Raw genomic sequence first — 27,023 nt, 5'->3', positions numbered from 1 at the left:
TCATAGACATCAGTGAATACAAGCAAACAGACTCATGTTGTGAAAAACCTATGTGGGCATATGCTATTTACTCAAAGACAGATGACTACACATTGTCAGTTCATAAGCATTGTATACACACTTCCCATAAAGCAAAGCAGTTGCAATAATCTTTCTATTAAAAATCAACATTTCAGCAAACCAGAAGTTTAAGCTTTTACACAGTTACCATTTTTGTCTTGAAGCTGAATTCCAGAAAACAGTTAAATACAGTTGAAATACATATACAAGAGCGGTCTTATCTGCCAAATGGTTTGCTTTTGGTAGTCTTGAGAATAGACCTACCAAACATCTCAGCCAGGCCGGTGGCCTAACTTTTCTGATGCATTTAGTTTATCTATAGCCAAAACCTTTATTCTCTGCTAGCTGTCTTTTCTTTGTTTCAGATTGTCCCTCACTTCCCGTCTGTTAAAATGTTGTCCCCAGAGCAGGAAGGGAGGCCAATCTCACTAATGGAGCTCCAAATAGCAGGTGTTCTAAGCTAGCTATAACCCTTTAAGCCTCGTTCACATGGGCATACTTAAAGTAGAACTATATGCAAAACTTATTTTTTTAATTTTTGTATAGAGAAAGCTAAGGTCATAACTGCTGTTCGTGTTTTTCTTGCCATCTGTGTCCCAATGGGTAGATTTCCGTTCACTTCCTGTCCCACAGCCAAACAAGAGTGAGAGGAAATCCCTGCAAATGAAGGAAATCCCTTGGGGCCCCAGAACTAGTGCCCCATTTGGGATTTTCCTTTACTTTAACTTTCAATGATAATGGTAAAAAGGACAAATAGTGAGAGTGAATCGCCCCAATGGGGGTAGCAATAAAATCCAAGCAGGTGTTCTAATCCCTCTGCAAGCTATGCAAAAAAAAAAAAAAAAGTATTGTTTTTAGTTATACTTTAAGTTTTTACAGTGAGGGCTGTATATCCCCGGGAATATATGTTCGGGGACCTGCATCCAAAATGGTCGTCAAATTTGGAGCCGCAGCAGTGTCTGTGTAGCCACTGTGTCCCAATTGACATGAATGAGACTGCCTGCACAAAGATGCACGGGAACAACTGTACATCCCGTGTGGGCAAACACAGCCCTCACACAGGTGTATGCCCATATGAATGAGGCTTTAGATTCCTCTTTCACACTAAACAGTATGGACAGAGAAATCACCACCGGCTATTGTATCCAGACAGCCGAGATACTCAGTGACTGTCACATCCAGTGCATCCTGAAAGTATTCACAGCGCTTCACTTTTTACCCATGTTATGATGTTACAGCCTTATTCCAAAACTGATTTAATTCATTATATTCCTCAAAATTCTACAAATAATACCCCATAATGACAACGTGAAAGAAGTTTGTTTAAAATCTTTGCAAGATTATTAAAAATAAAAATGTTCTCAAAAATAAAATTAAAATGTTACTTTGCAACATAGCTATGCCAAATCGCTATGCCCAGCCTATGAATGGAGCAGCAGACTATTGAGGTATTCTCTCTGATATCTCCTTAGCGGTAAAGCACCACTAGCTTTAGCGGCACTTTACTGCCGTTATAGCAGCGCTATTAACCAACCACTAGAGGCCGAGAAAAGGGTAAATAGCGCCTGAAAAGCGTCTGTAAAATGCCTTTGTGTGAAAGGGGTCTAAGGGAATCCCTTGGGGTTACCAGAACTAGTGTTCCCAATAAAAAATGTCCCCTCTATTACTTTTCTGGGGATTTTCTTTTACTTTTAATGATAATAGTAAAACAGGACAAATAGAGAGGGTGAATCTCCCAAGCCCAACAGGTGTTTTAATCCACCATGCACAAAACTAAAAAAAAAAAAAGTTTTGCCTTTAGTTGTACTTTAAAGTTGCCCTTACAAAAGGCAGATGAGACCACCTTTCAAACTTGTTTCCAGATGCAGAAGGTCCTTATAACTACTACTTCTGCCATCCAAAGTGGTGTAAAAGTCTGATGTGTATTTCTGTATCTTCTATACCCAGGCAGATATCTATCCAACTCTATAACTGAAGACAGCCCACAAATGTTTCTTGGCATATTTGGTTTAAAACTGCCAAGTCTGTTGGGCCTGCAAACTGACCCTAAACAGCCGCTGCTGTGTCTCCAGTGTGAAAGCCCGAGAGCTTTCACACTGGAGCAGTGCGCTAGCAGGACGGTAAAAAAAGTCCTGCTAGCCGCATCTTTGGAGCGGTGTGTATACCACTGCTCCTGCCCATTGAAATCAATGGGACACCACGGCTATACCGCCGGCAATGCGCCTCTGCAGAGGCGCTTTGTGGTGGTTTTTAACCCTTTCTTGGCCGCTAGCGGGGGTAAAACCGCCCCGTTAGCGGGCAAATAGCATTGCGAAATTGGAGTTAAAGCGCCGTTTTACCGCCAATGGCGCCCCCGCCCCAGTGTGAAAGGGGCCTTATAGAACAAGTGAAAATAACAGCTTTCTAAGTAAATGGAAGCATTACAGAATGTGTAAAAAGAAATATGGATTACAGAAATATAAGGTTTTCCTACAGTTATTCTCAGTCGTCACTTGTTCCTCTGTATAGCACATATCATAGTCTCTTGAGCTTCACTTCATTCCAGAGGAAAGCCAGCACGCAGGAGAACCACATTAATCTCGCCATTAACTCCAGCAGCACAACTTGGAATGGGCTTGTTAGCTGATGAGGTCTTTAAGCTGCTGTGGGCCTATGTAACTAGACACCTTGAAAGCGGTTACTGCGAATGCCTTTGTTCCGACTTCCAACTAACACAAGAGTTTTCTCATTGTAGTTCCTCAAAGTATCCGTCTGCCACAGCTCTCTGCGCTCACCTCTGTTCAAGTACAAAGAATGGCCAGTTCTTGCACTCCAGCACAATCAGGATGAGTGCACACACAAGTACTGCAACACATTAGACAGTTTCAGCCTATCTATGCTGTTCAGACAAGCAATGCATCAGTACCTTCATATTATTTTCTTCCTAATGAAAATTCTCTACTAGATTTTTAAAGCCACAAAGGATTTTTAGTTTGTCTTTAGTCAGATATTACCAACTGCATTTAACTACCCTTTGTGTAGCCACACAAACTTACAGTTGACTTGTTTAGCCCTTTTCTGCCAGATATTGTGACATTCTCAAATTTGTACCTACAGACTGTCAGGTAAGTGCTCATGACCAAATCGCCTCTTTCTTCCAGTTCTTGGGATTACTGAAATATGACCAATACTCTACTCCCCTCTCTGTTGGCATACACCTTGTATGCTAAGCTGAGCCAAGTATAAGGATTTATCAGGTGTTCTGCAGACATTTTATAGAGAAGGTGACGCACTGTATCAGCATGCCTGACCTCCCTCTAAAGCATATGGCTTTCATTGACAGGATTAACCTCAAATATTCAGACCAACCTTTACAAAGCCAGTATAGGACACAAGCTGAATCTCAAAGAATTGGGTTTCTGTTCACCTGACACGCACAGCAGCTTTTCACCGGATTTCCATGTGTGGGCAGCACCGTGCCGGAGTGGTTTTCAATCCTGCACTGCATGGAATTTGTATATCATCCCAATGTTTTTGTGCATTTCCTATAGGTGTTCAATTTCCTCAGACAACCAAAAAATTACTGGAAGATTAATTGTTGTCGGGCTAAATTGACACTAGATAGAATCTTGTACGAGAACACTGTTGATCTCAAGCCAGCCACAAGTGTTGGATGTCAAGCTTGCAACTCAAAAAAGCAAAGATAGCAATGGCCATAATTCATCCTTGAACACCTTTTCTTGACAATAGTATGTCCCGCTTTATGGGAAACACATCGTTATTACAGCGTATCCGGAGAGTATTCACATCGCTTCACTTTTTCCACATTTTGTTATGTTACAGCCCTATTCCAAAATGGATTAGACTCATAGATTTGCCTCAAAATTCAGTAATAAGTTTAGCAAATGTATTAAATATATATAAAAAAAAAGGAGATCACACATACATAAGTATTCACAGCCTTTGCCATGATACTGAAAATAAAGCTCAGGTGATCCTGTTTCCACTGATCATCCTTGAGATGTTTCTACAACTTGATTGGAGTCCACCTGTGGTACATTCACTTGATTGGACGTGGTTTGGAAAGGGACACACCCATAAGGTCCCACAGTTGACCGTACATTTCAGAGCGCAAACCAAGCCATGAAGTCCAGCAAATTGTCTGTAGACTGCCGAGACAGGATTTTATTGAGGCACAGATTGTGGGAAGGGTACAGAAAAATGTTTGCAGCATTGAAGGTCCAATTAGCATTGGGGCCTCCATCATCTGTAAATGGAAGAACTTTGGAACCACCAGGACTCTTCCTAGAGCGGGCTGCCCGGCCAAACTGAGTGATCGGGGGAAAAGACCTTAGTCAGGGAGGTGACCAATAACCTGATGGCACATGACAGCCCCATCCATGGGTAATAACTGAAAAAGGACTCACTAGCTGCACCCTACATAGATGTTCTCACAATGAAACATTGAACCACCAGTGTGAGCCATTATTACTTTCCTTCATTCCTGTAGTGGAGAAAAAGTGTAACAATGGCTGACATCAAGAACCCTTTGATGAAATCACTTCCCAGAGTTGCTGTACATGCAGAGCAGGATACACAAAGACATCAAGAGCTACACTTTAAATTCATAACACATGTTCCATCCATGAAACATGACTCAACTAATAGAGGCACAAGAGTGGTTTTAGGCTAAATACAACTTGATAATGACAGTAGTGGTGTAGAATCGGGGGTACAAAAATTGAAACAGAGATCAGGTCCATGTCCCCAGAACCCTCCGGCATTCATCTGGTATAAGGGGCCTTTCACACGGACGGATAGAATGGTGCTTTTAGCTGCGGATTTCCTATTTTTCTACCGCAGCTAAAAGCACACAATGTTTTCCTATGGCCCCATTCACACACATCGTTTAACTGCGATTTCGTTACATGCGGTTTGGTGCGAATAGAAAAAATAGAATTGAATGCGTCCAGGTGCCCATGTAGCGCAGCTATATGCACATAACCGCAGGTAATCGCAGTCTTTTTTGTCAACTACGGATAGCGGCGTGAGAAAAAAAAAAAAAGAAGAACAGGAAGCACATCATAGTCAAAAATAAACAAAAAAGGGTTGCTATGGAAATGACTACCGCAGCTAGGATGCAGCCGCATGTAACCGCACATAATCACAATGTACAAATGCAGCTAATCGCAGTGCCTGAAGCCTTGGAATTTCACAAAACATTTGTAGCGCTTTTAACTGTGGCAAAACAGCCGTCCGTGTGAAAGGGGCCTAAGGCCTCAGGCACACTGGACATTTTTACAGCTGCTGTTTTTGGCTTCAGGCAGATTTTTTTTTGCAGCCAATAAACTCCACAGCATGTTAACCTATGTGTCCATGCACACATAGGCTGTGAGCAGTGTGCTTTTGGCAGGGGCGTTTTCGGACTTAAAAAAAAAACCCAGACCTAGTGGGTTTTAAGAGGAGTTTTTCAGCTGGAAAAAAGCTCTAACTGATAAAAGCTTAAAAACGCTGCTATTCAGCAATTGTCAGCATTTTGAGCCATAAGCTCTTGTGGGAGTACAGTTTTGAAAAAAAAAAAGCTAAAAAATGCTGAAAAACATTACTGCAAAGCTCTTTCTACAGCGAACGCTACTGGCGCTTTTTATAACATCCAGTGATCCAGTGTGCACGAGGCCTCATGCACACTGGACTATTTACAGCTGCTGTTTTAGGCATCAGATGTTTTGTTTCTGCAGTCAATAAACTCCCTCAGCATGTTAACCTATGTGTCCATGCACACATAGGCTGTAATCAGCAGTCTGGCTGGAAAAAAACCCCCCAGAACTAGTGGGTTTTAAAAGGTGTTTTTCAAGCTGTAGAAACACTCCAACCCTGAAAAAATCCTCAAACTGCTTAAAAATGCCCAAAGAACGCTGGAAAAATAAATAAATGTGTTTTTGAGCCATAAGCTTTTATGGGAGTATAGTTTTGCAAAAAAAAAGAGAGGCTAGAAGATGCTACAGCCCAAAAAAACGCCAAAAAACACTGAAAACGCTACTACAAAAATGCTGAAAAACAAACTCTATAGCTACAGATTTCTACAGCTGACTTTACTAGATTTTTTATAATGTCCAGTGTGCTTGAGGCCTTGAGAGGTCTGGCAGGCTGTAGTTTTAAAATCTCCAGCTTTATGTTCTCTCCCTCTCTCTATTCTATTACACTTTATCAACATTATGGAAGAATCCTACCCCATACCTTCCAACTGTCCCTGATTTGGAACAAAGTCCCTCATTTTTGTCTGATTATATAGTTGTAAATAAAATGCACTATTTAGCTTTCAGAAAGTGTTTCCCAGTGCTAAACCTTCCATCCAATGTCTAAAACGTTGCATTTGTACATTTGTGCGTTTAACAAATCTTTTTTGGGTTCATTCTCCTTTAAATAGTGTCCTTCGCTCCCATCTCAAAAAGTCAGGAGGTATGCTACCTTGCTTACAGTGCATCCAGAAAGTGTTCACAGTGCTTCCATTTTTCCACACATTGCTATGTTATGGCAAAGGCTGTGAATACTTATGTACGTAAATGTGATATTTTTCTTTTTTTATACGTTTGCAAAGATTTCAAACAAACATATTTTACCTTGTCATTAAGGGCTATTGTTTGCAGAATTTTGAGAAAAATAATGAATTTAATCGTTTTTGGAATAAGGCTGCAACATAACAAAATGTGGAAACCGTGAAGTCCGTATGCACTGTAACGTAACCACTTGCTGACCAGCCGCCGTCATTATATGTCGTCACGATCCTCAAATCACCTTACCTGTATGTCAGCCCTTTAAACAGCTCTAGCAGGCGCACAAAATCTTTTTTTTTTATTATTATTATTATTTGGGGATATTTATTATAGCAAAAAGTATAAACTATATACAGTACAGACCAAAAGTTTGGACACACCTTCTCATTCAAAGAGTTTTCTTTATTTTCATGACTATGAAAACTGTAGATTCACACTGAAGGCATCAAAACTATGAATTAACACATGTGGAATTATACATAACAAAAAAGTGTGAAACAACTGAAAATATATTGCCTAGATTAAAGCTTACTTGTAGGTGCTATAAATATCTTCTAAACCTACACAGTTTAGGAGATATTTACAATAGAGGCATGCGCCGTAGACAATGGCGCAAGCGCACTTCAGAAATAACGATCGTGCCATTTCTAAAGGTGGTCATGCCGTGATTGGCGACTCGCGCATGTGACCACCGCGATACTCGGACGTAACTCCGGCACAACATGTCGTTAGCCGGGGCTGTGTCGGACACCGAAACGGGGGCTTCGATCCCAGGTGAATATTACATAATGAGCTAGTATGCTATGTATACTAGCTCATTATGCCTTTATCTTGCAGGTGTTAGTTTTTTTTTTTTTTTTAAAGTGGGTTTACACTTTTATATATAAGCCAAGGCACCTAATTTTACCACATAAAAAATAAATATGGGAAAACGTATTGTCTCGAGTAAAAGCCTAGGGTGTCCATCTGCATGCCTCACTGTGTCCATACCTCACTCCATCCATGACCAGACTGACGTTTAATATGGGAGTCTATGGAAGGGGTGACCGGCTACCGGGTCCTTAAAGTCCTGGAGATCAGGCGCAAAAAGGTGACTCAAATATAAGCAGAGGGGGCATTTCAGCACAAAAAAATGTGCTAAAAAAAAAACGGCTTAGGCTGCATTCACACCTAGGCGTAGGCAATAGCTGCGTTTTCCGGCGTTTTTTTCCGGCGTTTTGTCGCGCGTATTCATGCTAATATGCGCGTTTGCATACAGCGTTGTCCGACGTTTTTGTACTTTGACGGGTTTTTTTTAGCCAATAGGAAAAACTATCATCTTTTCATCACTTGTTGCTATGTTGGTAGATTTTTTTAATCTTCTGCATGGGCGACAAGTTCTATTGACGAAACGCCCGTAGCAAACGCCCGTTGTCGCGCAAGTCGCTTGAATCGAGCGTTTCCATTACTTTCTATGGCAAATGGAAATGCTCAAATACGCGCATATCGCGCGATATGCGCGACAAAAAAGGGTCCGGAACTTTTATTGACTACATGTGATGCGCGTCAGGCGCATCGGCGTTCAGATGTGAACCATGCCCATAGCCTTACATGTATTTTGGTCCCTCTGGCGTTTCTGCGCGTCGCGCTACAGGCGACAAAACGCCAAGGTGTGAATGGGCTCTTATACTCGAGTATATACGGTATGTTTTTGGTTGTAACATGACAAAATGTGAAACATTTCAAGGGGTGTGTACACTTTTTCAAGGCACTATGTTAATTAATTTTTTTTTTAGTGAACTTACAGTTGAATTAATTTAAACTTTCTGGTTTTCTCATGCACTGGTGACAAAACCAGTGTTATTCCAGATGTCCCTTGTGAAGGCAATGCCATCGGCACCTTCCATGGAGCTCTCATGTGTGTACTGCAAGTTCTTGTGAGATTTTTGTAAAATCTCAGGTTAAATGAGATTACCGGTATTTATATGTTGCTATGGCTTCAGCAATGTGAGTGTTGAGTAGCGTCAATAAAGCCATGGCAATGTATAAAGAATAACCGTGGCAGATCTGATACAGCGCACGAGCAGACATCAGTTGGCTGGCAAAGAAAAACGCAGTTTAAGAAGTTGGCCACTAAATGCCATTAACTTTTGAAATGGCGACATGGGTTTTCATGAGAGGGGAAGATTGGAGAATTAGCATATAGGAAGACAGAAAGAAACGAGGCAAGCAATATTAATTTTATGTATGTATTTTACACACTAATTCAATAATGGTGGTTTCATATAAGGAGCGGTTTAAGGCTTCAGTGCTCTTAGTCTGTCGGGTGTGCATGTCGGTTACAAGCTGAATGATAATGGGTCATGTTGTTAAGATTATTAATCTTATATCACATAATGCAATCCAATATAGTTTAATGCACTGGAAATGAAAAGGTGTTTACATAGCGTGATCACTCCGTTGTCAAAGCTTTCTGTGCACAGCTTGTCAATCAGGGCAGAAGAAGAGTATGGCATCTGCTAGGCATATGCAATGGCATCATGTATAGTAGAAAGAGGAAGAGACATTACATAACACAGCACAGAGACCCCATAAGAGGTAAATATAGATTGCATAGGACAAGTAGACCCAATGTAAGATGGATTTATTTATATTAAGTGTGTGAATGCTTGTACTGTCTGAGTGTAACAATTAGGAGTATTTTTCTACCTCTCACTGTGATTAACATACTTCCCTGACAATGCCCTCATTTTTTCCTTTTCATTAAGACAGCAGCATCTTTGTTTATGCTTCATCCAGGGTCAGTATCTACTTTGTGGACTGAGATGTTTGTCGAGTTGTTAAGCCATAATCCTGGGTCAACATCTATATCCTGGACTAAGATGGCAGCTCAAGGATGACACAATCAGGAGTTGGACAAATACAAGTATTTGCATCACTGTGCTTCCAAACGTCAGACACAAATCAGCCTCTGCTGCCACCTACAAAGTGCAAATGTTACAGTCTGATCAATGAAGAGACTGAGGAAATGCTTCCTTCTGTCTGCAGACAGATCACATCTCAGCTTAGGTAAAGTCACCTGGCTGGATCTCAAGGACTGATTTTAAATGACAAAAGTGTTTTTATTTCTGTTATAAATGTATTGTTTTGGAAATGAACAAAAAAATTAAAATTAAGCATAGGATGCAATAATCGATTAGTTGGCCGATTGTTTCGATTAATCGGATAATAGCCTAAAAAAATAAATTAAAAAATTCAAATGTTTTTATTTTTTTGGGACAATTTGTTGTTGGGTGGATTACAAAACACAAATTGCCGCAAAAACACATTACATGCTTTTCTGCAGCTTCTCCATTGAAGTATATTGAACCAAAAAAAAAAAAATAGCACCGTTTTGCGTTAAAAAGTCCTTGCCCTTTCCAAATACGCAGCAGCTGAAAAAAAATGATGGATGTGAACGTGTCCCATAGGAAAACATGTAAATGAACTGTAGTGTGTTTCTGCAAAAAGCACCAAAACACAAAGGTGTGATCCAGGCCTGAGATGTTTAGTAACGTAATGGGGTTACAAAAACAAAAATAAGTACAAAAAAAGCAAATAATCACTACTGTAAGGGGTTCATTTTTTTTACTGTGGGACAGAGAAAGTAATATTTACAGTAGCCATTTGCTTTTTTGTTCTATAAATGGCTAATTTTAGTTTTTTTTAAACCCTATTATGTTACTGGCCGATCGCTTTCTGAAAATTGTAATCGATTAATTTCATAATCGATTAGTTGTCGATCAATTAGTAGTTTCGGTCCTAGTCAGAAGGGACATTGCTGTCATCAGGGAATCTACATGGCCATAGACTCAGGAGCGTCACCCCGATATAATTTATACCATGCCTGTAATTTCCACTTTAATGTGATTTGATTACGTTTTACGTTCATTAAAGCTTATGTAAACAATGACTGCACCCAGAGGCGTCTCTCTCTCTCTCTCTCTCTCTCTCTCTCTCTCTCTCTCTCATTGTTTTTTCAATTGAGATAAAGAGATTCAGGAAAAAAGTTGGAGTTTATTTACAATTTAGATTTATAATGTGACACTTTAGGAATTTGTTAATGCAAACTTGCAAATGCATTCAACTGCAAATTTTCCTGAAAGGTTCACTTTGAATGAACAGTAATAATCATTGGTTGCTGGGGCCCACACATACACACTCAAAAAGTTGGCGGTGTTTAATGTTAGCTTTCCAATATCATCTCCAAAATTCATTTTCTACAGCATTCACGTATCACTGGCATTTAAAGTTGTTCTCCAGGTAGTGCGCCCATGCCCACACAGTGAGAGGGCCCCTTTTCATCAACCCATGCCCTGGGTGACATGAACGCTTCCTATTTGCTGCTCAATAGCTGAGTCTCCTCAGGATCCAGAAGATTGCACTGCAAGGGGATCGGTCGGTACAAGCACAGACCACAGCACTGGATGACTGCTCTTGACTTACGAAAGTGGAGGGACACAGACGGAGGATTACGACTAGTAAAAATTGCTGTTAGAGGATTTTCTGGAGGAATGGGTAGTAGGAAAGGGCTGTGCATGCCCGAAAGATAGACATTAAAACACATATGAAAGGGACAAACTTTGATGTAAGCAGCTGTACCCCAACTCATGTGCCTTTTAGCAGGCGACACACAATGAGCAACTGTATCAAGACGATTTCCATTAGTACAGCGTGCACCAAAAACTCACGTCTTCTCTTTGTATTGGGAAGCTTTCCAAAGACAGAGCAGAGGGCGAGCTTTCCTTCTTTAATTCCAATATATCTTGCTTAGGAGCTTTGCTGCGTTAATAGAGAAATCTGAACGCTCGCAAACACGCAGGACTAAACCTAAATCCTAATGTAAACCCAAGGATGAAGGTTGTTACATTGTTTTCATTAGCTGGCCGTGCGGAGCTGATGGTCTCAGTACAATCATAGCATCTCATAGCAGATGACAGTTTCATTTCACATTGAAACGTTCCAATGACTTTATAGCTCTGCTCTTCAGCCAGACACTTTTTCTGTCATTAATACACCTGTTCTATATCTGTCTCAGGCAAGACATATACATATAGAAAAATATACACACACACAAATGCATATATAAAGGCCAACAAACCCCAGAAAATCATATACAGTGTGTGTGCATGGAAATTACTGTTTACTGCTACCCTTCAGCATTAAAGCAGAGCTCCACCCAAAAAGAGAAGTTCCACTTTAAGGTCTCCTCCCCCTCTCCTCTTCTCCAAATAGCACTTTTTTGGGGAAGATCCGAGATCCTAGCTGCCTAGGCAATTCAAGTGGAAGTTCTCCTCTACCTCTCTCTCTCTCCCTGCAGTCATCTGGGACACGTCACAGGTACCAGAAGACTGAGAAAGCATTCAGAATGTGCAGTGTGTCTTGCTCATGCACAGTGGGCACCCCACTGTGAAGCCGAAAGCGGTCACAGCTGGGTGCCCACAGTTGAGATGCCAGCTCCAGGGACAGAAGGATGGATAGAATGGCTCAGGTGAGCACAACGCTGGATCCTGGGACTGGCGAGTGTTTATTAAAAGTCAGCATCTACACTTGTCGTAGCTGCTGACTTTTAACCACCTAAGTATCGAGCCTGTTTTTCAGACATGGTGTTTACACGTTAAAAACATTTTTTTTGCTAGAAAACTACCTAAAACCCCCAAAAATTCTAACACCATAGAGAATAAAATGGCGGTCATTGCAATACTTTTTGTCACACCGTATTTGCGCAGCGGTCTTACAAGCGCACTTTTTTTTTTTAGAACAAATTCACTTTTTTTAATTAAAAAATAAGTAAAGTAAAGTTAACACAATTTTTTTTAAAATTGTGAAAGATAATGTTACGCCGAGTAAATTGATACCCAACATGTCACGCTTCAAAATTGCGCCCGCTCGTGGAATGGCGTCAAACTTTTACCCCTAGAAATCTCCACAGGCAACGTATAAAAAATTCTACAGGTTGCATGTTTTGAGTTACAGAGGAGGTCTAAGGCTAGAATTATTGCTCTCGCTCTATCAATCGTGGCAATACCTCAAATGTGTGGTTTGAACACAGTTTTCATATGCGGGTGCTACTCACTTATGCGTTCGCTCCTGTGCGCAAGCTCGTTGGGATGGGGCGCTTTAATTTTTTTATTATTATTTCTTTTACTAGATGGTTATTTATTTTTACACAGTTTTTTTTTTTTTTTTATTGGGTCACTTTTATTCCTATTACAAGGAATGTAAACATCCCCTGTAAAAGAAAAAGAAATGACAGGTCCTCTTAAATATGAGATCTGGGGTCAAAAAGACCTCAGATCTCATATTTAGACTAAAATGCCCTGCTATGGTATGGATACGGGTGGGGGGGCCATCTTGCCCTCACTCGTATCCATGCCCAGCACGAGAAAGGACCCGATCACCTCTGCCGATGCCAACGGCTCCGGTAAGTGGTGGAGGGCGCAGGAGAGCGGCGGGAGGGGTGGCCCCCTATCCTGCCGCCGTTAACGGTGATCTTGCGGCAAATCCGCTGCAGAGACTACCATCATCGTTTACAGGACCGCCGCCTCAAGAGATGGATACCTTTGGTTGTGGCAGCAGTTGCTGCCATTACCGAGATATCCCTCTTCGAACTAAGGACGTATATAGTCATGCAGCGGTCCTTAAGTGGTTAATAAAACACAACAATTATTTATAAATTCAAGTTGTGGATGTCCCTACAAGCATCATCTGGATCGACAAAAGTCAATTTAAAAAATCAACTGAGCTAGAACAGTGACTGCATTCCAACACGAGCAGCTACTGTTCTGCAGCACCACTGTATTCAGACAGATGCAGGTGTTGCAGTGGTGATTCCAGTTACGGTGGAAGGGAGAATCAATTGATTTAAGTCTATATATCAAAGCCAACCTGAATGAAATTAAAAATTTTCTCTGTAAATCTAATTGAACTAATATCAATAGTATTCAAGCAGTAAATATGCATCACACTAAAATAAACTGACAGTCCAAAATCACTTCAGTGAAATGTAAAGCTGAATTTCAGGTATGTTTTTTTAGATGGTTAAAATTGGTCCCATGTAGGTGTATGTAGTTCATACCCAGCCACTCCTTGTAGAAGTGGAAAATCAGTGTAGTAGCCACCGCTAGCAAGGAGTGATCCTCACTGTCTTCCAAGATCTTTGTTATCATTCATTTGCCTGTCTCCCATTCGGAGATCCAGCATCATTCACTGAAGCCTTCTATTAATAGAGAATCGAGCAGGAAAGGGTGAGACCTCCTGACAGTCCCTTAGCTGTATTAACCTCCACTGCACTTGAAGATTACAGTGGCAGGGGTCAGACCAGAGAAAAATGTATTGTCAAACAAGAAGAATCAAGACAAGGGGCAGTGGCTAAGTGGTTAGCACTTCTACCTAGCAGCACTAGGGCTGTCAGTTTGAATGCCAACCATGGCACTCTGGTTTCCTCCCACACTCTAAAAGACATGCTGGTAGGTTACTTGGCTTTCATTCTAAATTTGCTCTTATTTTCCCTCTTCTCATCCTTTCATGCACAACAGAGGAAATCCCTCAAAGGCGGGGGCAAATCTCTTTTTAAGCCCTGTTTACACCTGCATATGCTCAGTGCATTTTCAGCGCAGGGTCCAGCAAAACATGCGTAACATAGGGGGTCATGGGTAACAATACAAGTAAATAATAAAACAAGTAAAACACATCGTATACGCAATGGGGTTTGAGTGTGCAAAATCTGGGGTAGCTCTGCATAGAAACCAATCAGCATACAGTTTTTGTTTTTTTTGGGTCAAAGCTTAGGCTAGGTTCACACCACGATTTTACCATCCGATAGACAGTTAAATCGGATGGAATCGTATGTGACAAAATCGTATGTAATCGTATGTCAAAATTTTCACTAAAAAATCGGATCCTGATTTTAAATAATGTCTGGGAAAAAGAAGATTTTATGGATATTCAGGGGAACCCCGCCGTCAATTAAAAAAAAAAAAAAAAGGACGTGCGGTTCCCGGTAATATCCATAACCAGACCCTTCAGGTCTGGTATGGATATTCAGGGGAACCCCGCCGTCAATTTAAAACAAAAATGACGTGCGGTTCCCCCTAAATATCCATAACCAGACCCATTATCCGAGCACGTTGACCTGGCCGGCCGCAGAAAAGAGGGGGGGGACAGAGTGCGGCCCCCCCCCCTCTCCTGAACCGCACCAGGCCACATGCCCTCAACATTGGGAGGGTGCTTTGGGGTGCCCCCCAAAGCACCTTGTCCCCATGTTGATGGGGACAAGGGTCTCATCCCCACAACCCTTGCCCGGTGGTTGTGGGGGTATGCGGGCGGGAGGTTTATCAGAATCTGGAAGACCCCTTTAACAAAGGGGACCCCCAGATCCTGACCCCCCCCCTGTGTGAAATGGTAATGGGGTACACTGTACCTCTACCATTTCACGAAGGAAGTGAAAAGTATTGTAAAAAAACACACTGACACCAAAGAATAAAGTCCTTTATTTAAAAAAAAAAAAAAACAAAAAAAAAAAAACACTCGTTCCCGGCTTCCAGCGTTGTCCTGATCCTGCGAGGGCTGATCTCCCGCGATGAGAAGATCCTGCGACGGCCGGGTGTTCTCCGATCCAGCGCTGAGAAGATCCATCCGGAGCGCAGCATCCCCGACCTCCTCATCGCCGGACACAGCCCAGCGGAATGACGCGCTGGGGCTGTGTGACATTACTTATATAGAGGAGGCAGGGACACCCGTCACGTGACCCCGCCCCCTCTGACGTACCTCTGCTACGTCACTGGGGAAGCCCAAGAAGAGGGAAGACTATGGGCTTCGCCAGTGACGTAGCAGAGGGTACGTCAGAGGGGGCGGGGTCACGTGACGGGTGGCCCTGCCTCCTCTATATAAGTAATGTCACAGCTCCAGCGCGTCATTCCGCTGGGCTGTGTCCGGCGATGAGGAGGTCGGGGATGCTGCGCTCCGGATGGATCTTCTCAGCGCTGGATCAGAGAACACCCGGCCGTCGCAGGATCTTCTCATCGCGGGAGATCAGCCCTCGAAGGACTTTATTCTTTGGTGTCAGTGTGTTTTTTTTACAATACTTTTCACTTCCTTCATGAAATGGTAGAGGTACAGTGTACCCCATTACCATTTCACACAGGGGGGGGTCAGGATCTGGGGGTCCCCTTTGTTAAAGGGGTCTTCCAGATTCTGATAAACCTCCCGCCCGCATACCCCCACAACCACCGGGCAAGGGTTGTGGGGATGAGACCCTTGTCCCCATCAACATGGGGACAAGGTGCTTTGGGGGGCACCCCAAAGCACCCTCCCAATGTTGAGGGCATGTGGCCTGGTGCGGTTCAGGAGAGGGGGGGCCGCACTCTGTCCCCCCCTCTTTTCTGCGGCCGGCCAGGTCAACGTGCTCGGATAATGGGTCTAGTTATGGATATTTAGGGGGAACCGCACGTCATTTTTGTTTTAAATTGACGGCGGGGTTCCCCTGAATATCCATACCAGACCTGAAGGGTCTGGGTTATGGATATTACCGGGAACCGCACGTCATTTTTTTTTTTAATTGACGGCGGGGTTCCCCTGAATATCCATACCAGACCTAAAGGGTATGGTTATTGAATTTGCGGGGACCTCCATAACAAATCGGGTATGATTTATCGCACAGTCATCCGATTTAGTACGATTTAGATTGACCACAATAAAAAAAAAAAACGGACACGATTGTAATACGATTTCAAATCAGGACCAAAAATCGTGGGCAGACACGTTTTTTGATACGATTTTAAATCGTATCAAATCGGATGCGGATCAAATCGGATGCACTTGGGGACCTAAATTAATGAATGGCAGTGAATGGATCCGTTTTGCCATACAGATTTGGACGATTTAAAAGCAAAAAGCGTGAGTAAAAAAAGGATGACAAAATCGTGGTGTGAATGCACCCTTAATTGAACAAGCTGAATTAGAAGCCGATTTGTTTCCTTGCAGAGCTGGATCAGATTTTGCACTCTCCAGTTTTAGTATATGAACCCCAAAGTGCCTCTAATGCACCACACCTGCAATATACAAAGCATGTGTAGATGTGAAACACTTAAGGCCTGTACAAACGATCATAAAATCAGACAAAAAATAATGCTTTTAAAGCGATTGTACAATAATCTGATTGTTCGTACACAGCTTTTGTCTGAAACTATCCAAAAGGGACAAACATGAACATTTTTTCTAGTACGATACCAGAAAGTAGAATTTTGGTTTAAAAAGTACAGTTTTCGTCTGAAAACACAACACAAATGCAATACAATATATCGCGCCTGAATTTTTTATTCTGTTGTACGAGAATTTTCGTACTTTAGTAAACTAAATTCTTTTTTTAAATAAAGATTAGAATGCAAAAAAATTCAAAAACGATCATTCATCCGATAATCTCCCTGTGAGTACCAGGCTTTAGACAGTTGTCAAAGAAACCTATTCAATACATGGAGAAATAAAAATAAAAAATACATCCGGAAATTCAAGGGCACAGGTGGACCTCTAACACAACAAAGGTGAAACACCTCTGCCATATGCGCAAAATTGTAACTTTATTTTCTGCTGTGCCTACAAAGCTCAAATCTTGGCATCCATAAATAAATATATTTTTAAAAAGAACGTGATCTAAAAATGTTTTTGCATGTGAGCGCCACGGGATTTATGAATTCGGCGAGGCGTTTAACGTGATCAGGATTCTTCTTTCTGATGAAAAGCAATCTGGCTGGTTCCTGGGAGCTCCCTCAACATCAATGTTACATATTCTTTGCCTCCAAATTTTAAAAATGCCGCCTATTATAAATTACAGCCCAGAACATAGCAATTACCTCCCTTCTGTTTTGAAAATGGGATGTTTAACCTCAATCAGTCCGTTGGTGGCATCAGGCACAGGAGTCTGCTGAGGGTCCACAATGGACTCTTCGCAGTTCCTTGGGATAGATGAACACAAAAAGTGACTTAGGAGGTCATTTGGGTATCAGCTGTGGCCAAGCATTCCAAGGTGATAAAAGCACACACCAACTATCTAAAATATTACTATAAAAAAATGTTTAAAGGACAAGCAGTACTCTTACATACAATTTGCTTTACTTGACTAGAACGTCACTATAAATCAAAGAGAAGAATATAGGAGTATGAGAGTATGTATATATTAGATATATATTTATTATATTAAAAAAATATGAATTTGCCATTCATAATCATCACCCATATCATGCGGTGTGAAATATTGACCTGGCTTGTGAAGGCTTTTTATTTCTAGTTCCTGATGGCTAAACAGTTTACCTAATTTTTTACTGACTCAGTAAATTGACTTTTGGCTGACAACCATGAGCACAGCCTCTCAAGCGATGCCTTTTTCATTAAATCACACTGCATCCGGATGTAGCCGCTTGGCTGAAGTATTTAGCCGTGTGCAAATCTAAGGCTTACAGGATCCATTTGTGCAGAGAAGGGAGGGGAAGGCAAAGAGCACACTGCAGCAGTTACATAGGAGGAAGTTGAAGCTAGGACACTGAATTTTAGACACTGCTGAGCTTTAAAGATGGAAAATAGCTGGCTCCATTTGGGCTCCACCCAGGCTTGGCCATCCAGTAACCATCCAGACATAAAACCACTGCACTATCCTTGAATTGACAGCAGCACTGTACGCATTAACCCTTTAGCAATGAGCTATACTTCCTCAAATGGGAACGAAGGGCACCTTTTTAATGCCAAAAGTTATTGGTGAGATGTCCCCCCTTCCACCCTACTACTCAGCTTTTTCGGGTAAGGAAATCATCTAGGCTTTATGGGCAGAAGGTCAGCTTACAGATACCTTAACTATATATTATATTTAAATCCCAGTAAGAAAGGAGTTTACAAAACAACTTAAAAGACTAATGTGAATTTAAAAGACGCTTAGCTGTATAGCATCGCAATTGTATCCTGTTTCCTATGCTCTTTTATAGGAAACTTTGTGGCTTCTTCTTTATTTATGTCAGTTACAAAAGTATTTTTATTCAAGATGCTCAATAAAAAACAGGTACACAATCAAATCATTGCATCAGTCAGTTATGTACAGGAGGTCATACTACACATTTTCATCCACATGGAGAAGCAAAACAGATATTAAGGTATATACAATCGAATGTGTCAAAGAGATCATCACCCTGTTTATCCAATAAGAGGTGAACAAGAAAAATTGAAAATCCCATTTAAACAGAACAAAACATGTATAAGCTGGAAAGGCCGAAGAGCAGCCCTAACTATGCATTCACAATAAAAGCCATTGAACACAGCAGTGGTCTGTAGTTGTTCCCTGAAAACCCTGGTATCATAGTATACACAGAAAATACCAAACAGGAAACATATACTATTATATTAATATACTGGGTGAAAGATCAGCATGAAGCCAGTGGTATCCAGTATATACAGCCAGGGATGCCATATTTTATTGCCAGTTACATCTTAGAATGAAATGCTGGATATTGTACTCCTATTGGGGCCAATGCGTGGAAAGTGTGCTAAACTTTCCTGCTGCTTACAACAATCAGTCCAAATTGCCATTTAATTTTTACACTGGACTGCCAAAATACAGGTATAGTCTGTTGGCGGGCAACATTTTTCTTTTGGTGCGCTTTTCGTACATCAGCTTCATTATGTTCTAAATATAAATATATGTTCACATCCGCGCACCACGAGAAACCGCAACTGTTACAGCATGGCACAAAAATGTGTTTTTATTGTATAGGTGTGCTGCAGTGCCATTCATTGCCCCTTTCTAAGGCTGGATGCACACGTGCCAAAAACAGTCGGTCCAGCAGGAAACAGACGAATTTCAGTCCTTGCGTACAGCTCCCTATCCAACAGAAGACGGCCTCACAACCAGCTTCTGTTAAAAAAAGCATACTGAAAAATCAGCATCCCAACATCGCTCGTTGATCAGTGTGTTCTGGTGGGGGGCATTGCCCCTGTCAGAAAACAGGCTCAGCAAGGGATATGGTCACACTAACATTGCTTGTATTAGTACGTGATCTGTATGTTTTTTTTTTTTTTGTTTAGTCCACTGGGTTGGAAAAAATACCCTGCATAACACGTGCATTTAAGCGGACCACAAGGCAAAGTAACTTACTACCATGCGTTTGGGTGTAATGCATAAAAACAAAATATATATATGACATGCATTTAGTTAATGTGATTTCTGTGCAATGGACAGCTCAAGCAAATAAATGAGCTTCCCAACACCGCGCATTCAAAACGCACACATATGCACATGTGTTGCTGCATTGCATAGCCGTGAAAGGCAGTGTTGCTTATAATATCCAACAAACAGTGTTTTCTTCAGATGAATGACCCACGTTACAGCAGAAAAAAAAAAAGAATGAAAGCATAAAAAATGTCAGCCATGTCTCCTGCCATTTCAGTTTGGACATTTGTTCATGTTCTCGGCATGGCTCCGGGTTTCAGAAAAGGCTGATGCTTGTATGACAGCTGTGTCAGGCATACTTTGCGGAAATGTATTTATGCTTCGTTAGGACCAAATGTCCCTTTTGCTGCTGAAAAAAAAAAACCCAGCAGCAAGCAGTCTCAGAAAGGTTGCCTGTTCTCAGAACTCAGCATTAGGAACCAAAGAGGACGAGCCTTTCAACCAATGATAGGGAAAATCTCTACAGAAGTAATCAGTGTCATCTGCAATTTTTAGAAGTCTGGGTCGTCGTGAGTTAATGTTATCATACTAGAAGAGAGCAAAATACCACATTATGCCCTTGTACTACTCAAAGACCCCGATATAAATAAAAGACAGGATTCATGTATTGAAATGTGGAGCTCTTGAAATCAATAGACATAAGCAATTAAAATGTTATGGGACCATTCCACTGTGCTATAGTAATGTGTGGTAAAATGCATGATAATGAATGCCATTACACGCAGTCTGTTGCAGTGCTATTCATTTTAAATGGTGCCCCCACTGTACCCAAGCTATGTATTGCACTTGCATTTTTGCCAGCCACGACGCACCAATGCAAACTATGTATTTCTCATGGAGCATAGTTTTAAAAAAAAATAGTGCATGTCCTTTAAAATATGAGTTGTGGCGCATTGGTAGCCAATATAAATAGACAACCTTAACCCTGATACTGTGCGCTAACACGCATGTGGTATGCCCATGCTTCAGACCAGTCTAAATATTTACACAACAAAGGGCTAGATTCACATAGATCAGCGGATCTTTAGATCCACGTGATCTATGTGATTTAAGATCCGCTGCCGCAAGTTTGAGAGGCTAGTGGGTAATTCACAAACCACTTACCTCCAAACTTGCGGCGGCGGATCGTAAAACCCCCGGCGGAATTCAAATTCCGTGGCTAGGGGGAGTGAATTATTTAAATCAGGCGCATTCCACAAAGTCTGGGACCCTTTTGATCAGCTACTTGACCAACGATTCTAGGACGATCGCAATGTAGTGGGGTCCCGTAGACCACCTCCCTCATTCTACCGATTCTTTTTTTCTTCCCCCCCCCCCCCCCACCCCCGTGGGATTGTTTCTCTCTTTTGTTTTACCTTCCTCTCCTCTACTTTCTTGAAGTTTATTGAGAAACATCAATTGTTGTTTATTGTTTGCTGATGGGTTATGTATGCTATGGAAGGAGTTTTCCTTGACTACCATGTAACGGCTCGCTACCATGTAACCCTGACTTAAAATGTATTTCATGTTGAAAGACGTTATATTTGTAAGTTTTACTGCAAAACTTTAATAAAAATGATTGAAACATAAAAGGTAGCAGAGTATTTTTCTGATGCTTTGACGCCCTTCATGCAGGAACAAAAACTTAAACTACTTCACATTTATTTTGGCATTAGGAGGTCTAGAGACACAAAAAAATAAAGCTGGCCATACACTGAAAAAGGAAAAGAAACAAACAGATTGCTCCATCCACGCCATACAGCACGGACAGGTGATCTCCCACTGCGGCTCTTGACAGTCCAGACCCACTTTTGATCTGACAATTTTCCCCGTTTGTTCTATATTTCATTAGAGGGATGTCAGACAGGAGGCAGGGTAACCCACTGAGAAGATTTTGGATGGTTCCCAAGCACTAGCAAAAATTCATACAGTGTATGGCCATGAAGTGGAATGAAGTTGCAGTAAAAAATAAAATCGTAATGGTTATCCTTGGTGGTCATTTAAAAATGATAAGAAGAGTAAACCTGAACAATGAGAAGTGTGAAGGTTGACTCTGTTAACCTCCTTCTGAAAATGGTAGTTGCCTGACATGCTTATTTTTCTGGCTCTAATATTTTCTGAGTCACTGACCTGGGTCAAGTATGCAGATCACAATAAGTTCTTATGTGCATACTTTTTCAGAAGGAAAGGACTGAAAGAGTATCCTGTGTGTTTACATATGGTAGGTGGGTGTGCTAGCCAAAACCTTTCCTTGTGACATGGCATGATAAACAGTGTCAGCATAATAACAGGTGTGAATCAGAAATGCCATGGGCCCTGGCAGAAATAGGTTTCAATTTTCCCCACCACAAAACTATTTTTAAGGGGGAAACTTCAAAATGCTCAACTCACAATGAACAGGTTGCATGTAAATCGATCCTAGGCCTGCTCACTGCTGACCTCTACAAAGTTTTCAAAAAACTATAGTCTTTCTGCAGACCCTTATCTCAACCATGACTGTGATACAAAATATTGCCTTTGGAAAGAATAACAAATTCTAAATTAAATGTCATCCCAGTGACTAGAGATAGAGAGCTGTGAAAAATAAAATAAAATGTATTAATGTGGGTAACACACACATCTAGCACCATAATGTAATCATTTTGCAAACCCCTTAGAGTATTTTTAGTTTTGCCTTCACAACAGCATTAAGAACTAATTAGGAACGAAGCATAAACCAAAAAAAGAACATTTTGTGTGGTCCATATTTTTAGGACTTTTGGAATATTGCCAGTTTAATAATCTCGCACATACTGGCAATACCAAGCTTGTCCTGATCGACAAAGCCTCTTATCTAGCACAGATCCAAAACGCTAGGGAAATATAGGGAAGTGGAGAGAAAATGATCAGTAAAATTAAATTTTGTACCCAAGCATTAAATTTTATTTTGGCTTCGGTTTAGAAATCGTATAGCTCCAAAACAAAAGCAAAAATGTTTTAGGTGTTGTCTTGTCACATTAGTCCAGTGCCCAGTCCCTATGGCAGTCCCTTAGCAAAGGGTCAGATTCCTGGCTGGTCACGTTGTAGATGACCTCCCAGACAGAGTCAGTTGTACATTTGGTTCCCATGCTGTGTACTGTAGTAGAGTTTATCCCATCTTTGACTGTAGACAAAATTCCACTCTGGCTTTACAGGAAATTGTCAGCTTTGGTTGAAAAACAGGGGTCACAGTTTCCAAAAACAATCTGCTATAATTTAAAGTGTTGTTTCATACCCAGAAATATACTGTTTGAGTAGTATTTATTAGATTACATTATAAAAAAACAGAAACATCAAAGCGGAACTAAACCCTCTTATTTTTAGCCAAGTAAGCTGCCATCTTCTCTTTCATCTTCAATTGAAATGATGCCGCACATGTGATCAGTTTTAACACCAGCCATTTGATGGTTTGACAGGTTGGATGAGAACACAAGCAAATGTGACAGTTACATTCTTGGAACATTGCCAGGAATGTAAAGGATTTTGAAACTGTTAAATCAATGCGTTATTTCCATTTTAAGGGCTTGTTCACACCACACATATATGAAAACTGATGGGAAAACGGGCATCAGTTTCAGTTATGTTCCCTATTCATACAATGTTGATGTCATGTCAGCTTTGTTTCCCGTTCAGAAAAAACCCACATGTTATACCAGTGTTGTAGTGTGAACAGGGCACAGAAAACATTTTTTTTGTGCCTGTGCAGAAAAACCTGACATCTCTGTACCATGATGTGAACAAGGCCTAAATCGAATGGCTTTCATTCCCCTTTAACTAATGACATTTTGTTGATTTTTTTTTGTTTGTATCTTACATTAATACAGATGTAAAACTGTGCTTATGGAAACTGGAATGGCCTTGAAATAATAACTTGGGGGTGTACAAATTGAAATCTGGTACCATGTAATTATACACAAAGCATACTGACTACATACTGTAGCTGTGAATGCTCCTCCACCAAAAGGTGACCGATTAGGGCTTCATGTACACGTTTTTACAACCTCTCCGAAATGATTTAACTTCACAGATAGTACCATGTTTAAAACATCAGTTTTGCCACATTTACGTTTAGAAGTGTTTCTAGTAAAAAAAAAAAAAAAAGTTTAATTATATATATATATATATACCGTTTTTGCCGGTGTATAAGACGACCGGGCATATAAGACGACCCACTAATTTTAATTTGTTTTAAGATTTTTTGCCTGTCCTCACCGTATAAGACGGCCCCCCTTCCGAGGCTTCCGACGCATCATATTTCTTCCTTCTGGAGCCATATTCTTCTTCCTTCTTGCTGGAGCTGGAGCCAATCATGGGGAGCGATGTATTCTATTAATGAATACAAAGCCTGTTTGGATTGGCAGAGGCTGTAACATCATCTGCCCAAGCCTCTCTGACTCTCAAAGCCAATCCGGGCAGGCTACTGTATATAGCCTGCTCGGATTGGCAGAGGTTGTTACTCCAATCCGAGCAGACTCTGTATTCATTTGAATACATCGCTCACCGGGATTGGCTAAGCGGTATATACTGTATGTAGACAAAACTACATACAGTATTACCGCACATCCAGCAGGCATCCAAGCAGCTGACCCAGCATATAAGACGACCTCTGCTTTTTGGCCAGTTTTTTTAAGTGTAAAAGGTAGTCTTATACGCCAGCAAATACAGTAATATATATATATATATATATATATATATATATATATATATATATATATACACACATACACACATATACATACACATTTTTTTTAATAGCCAAAAACAAAAAATGGCTGTTAACGAAACACGGCTTAATGCGAGTTGCCACGTTTACAAGAGTTTGACGCTTGAAATGCCTCTAAACTCGGCTTCTGAACCCATTTTTTTGTGTTCCAAATAAAAGCCTCTAAACTCAACTGCCTAGAAACTACCCTGTGTCCATGTACTGATAAGATAACAGAGGACAGTTCAGGAGCAGTTGAAAAAAATGCTCCTAAATGTCCGTTTACCAGCAGCAGTGTACATGACGCCTAAAAGGGACAGTTTGTATAGTACCAAAAAAAGTCAGCCTACAGTCATAGCAAGATGAACAGCATAAAGTGGGATCATTGATACCTCATCTTTCCCCGCTGTCTTTCACTGCAGAGAGCATTTAACCTCAGCGGTCTTCTCAATCTTATATCAGGTATTACAAAGCTCACTCAGGGTCTGTGGAATTGAGCGTAAGCTCCAAAAACAGCAGCCTATGCTTTCTGCATAAAGTTCCGTTTGCACAGGCTTGTTTATTACATCCACACTGGGAAAGTGAAACGCGCGTGTACAGTGTCAGTTTCATCATGCAGACAGCTGATCCCAACACCACAACTAGTTTATTTATGACTGCATCTCCTTTAGAAAGCTTATCTAAACTGAAAGGGGTTAAGTGGGAAGCTCAGTGAAGGAAAGGGCTGGGTTGTCTTCACTAAGTTTTAAAAGGACTTAAAAGATAGAAAAGGAACTTATCTGCATCTCAGTCGTTTTACCTTTCTAGTGGTGAAACAAAACTATATCAGGACAGAGCCCTGTGCTGCTGTAGATGTTCTTTTTAACTTGCACTTGCCTACCATAGAGCAAAGCTACGGGGTGGTCTTAAACAAGTAATTAGAACAAAAATTAAAATTCATATATCAGCAACACATATGCAGATCAATAAATTAATGCAATACGCCTACATCACAGATAAGAACTCTGTGGGGCTATGCATAACTAAAATGCCAATTTAATGTAGACAGACATCATCTAAGTGTTGCATATTGATAGTCTTATTTTTGGAAACCTCACAGCTGCTCATACATGTATTTTAAGGGACACACCTTGTAGATCACTTCATAGCAGCGTGAAATGCACAGATGAGATATTATGTCATTTGCAAATAACCCAATACACGTGACTGGATTCTATGGGCTTTAGTGCGCCTTTACTTTTGTTTGTGCAGTGTTACTTAATAAGACACATTACATTGAGGACTGTGAGGTTTACCCAGAAATACTGTTATTTGCAGGTCAATCTCTAAAAAGTAGATTATAGACTAGAAAATATGTACTATGAAAATAAAGGATCCAAGACAGTGTGAAGGTCTCATTCTCAGCAAGCCTTACGAGAGACCTTTTCTCTCTCCCTTAACCTTCAGTTGACCTTGTTTAAACACAAGCCCCCTACATAATACTAGTCTAGTTGTGTATTGATTTCAGAGGGAATGTGAACAGATTTTACAGCTGTCTTATCTATTAGTGTTAGGAGAGGGGGAGGAAGAGTTGCAGTTCATGGTAAATTATTTGACTCCAGCAGAGGCCCTGTCGCCTTGTTCACGCCTTTATGTTTGCTGCTCTTTTCCCAAAGACACCTATGACTTCTGAAATATACTCAAATGAAAGGAGATAATACAGAGCTCATGTCTATGGGCTTTGCCTTCTACTGTAGCACAGGGAAAAAAAGCTTTGTGACAACAGCTTTGAGCTCTCAGTATCGTGGACACGTTCAACCACATCTGTAATTCCGAATGTCTCCAATTTGCGCTGAAGCACAAAAACAATCTGGGTCTCTTGGCAATGTGGAGATTAAGGACAGCGAGATACAGATCAAATATTGTGAGCAAATGCCACCAACCCAAGCATTAGTTGCAAGACACAAGAGGAATGAGTTTACGTATGAACATTAACAAGAGTCCACAAACATCAGCCAAGCTCATTAGCGCTTGCATGTTGGAAAATATCTTAGATCACTCAAAGGATTGTTTCCTTCTTTTTACCATTCTTTGCATTTATTTTTCTATTCTCACAGCACTGTCAGGACGACCCCAGTCCTTGAGGGCAGCAAGGCATTTATGAGATTATCCATGATTTGACCAGGCACCTATGGCACTACACAGTCAGCTGACTCTAGCAAAGGAGTGTTTTGTTCTTTACAAACAATGGCACTACCTGTCTATGGCCCCTTAGTCCCCAAGTCTAGCAGCAGTACAGATTGTTGAAGAATTTCTAAACTTTTTTTTTTTTTTTTTTTTTTTAGCAGTAGTGACTGCCTATGTGCTTACCCCTTTGACGCAACTAAAAAGTAAATTTAGGCTCATAGTAGGTGCGACTGCAGTGGGACCCAAACGGAAGAGACGATAGAAAGCAAGAGGAACAGACTCCCTCCTCAGTGAGTGACCATCTAAAGGGGTTAAAGCGGATGTTCCACCCCAAAAA

At 41.0% G+C, this 27,023-nt stretch overlaps 1 protein-coding gene across 10 annotated transcripts in view; it reads right to left on the bottom strand.

The window, feature by feature from the left end:
- Nucleotides 1-27,023, bottom strand: part of ZMIZ1 (zinc finger MIZ-type containing 1) — a 423,333-nt gene that overhangs the window by 154,465 nt on the left and 241,845 nt on the right. The gene's annotated exons all lie outside the window — the stretch shown is intronic.

The sequence above is a fragment of the Rana temporaria genome, chromosome 8, assembly GCF_905171775.1.
Source record: "Rana temporaria chromosome 8, aRanTem1.1, whole genome shotgun sequence".
NCBI lineage: Eukaryota > Metazoa > Chordata > Amphibia > Anura > Ranidae > Rana > Rana temporaria.
This window is presented reverse-complemented; position numbering and strand designations above follow the sequence as displayed.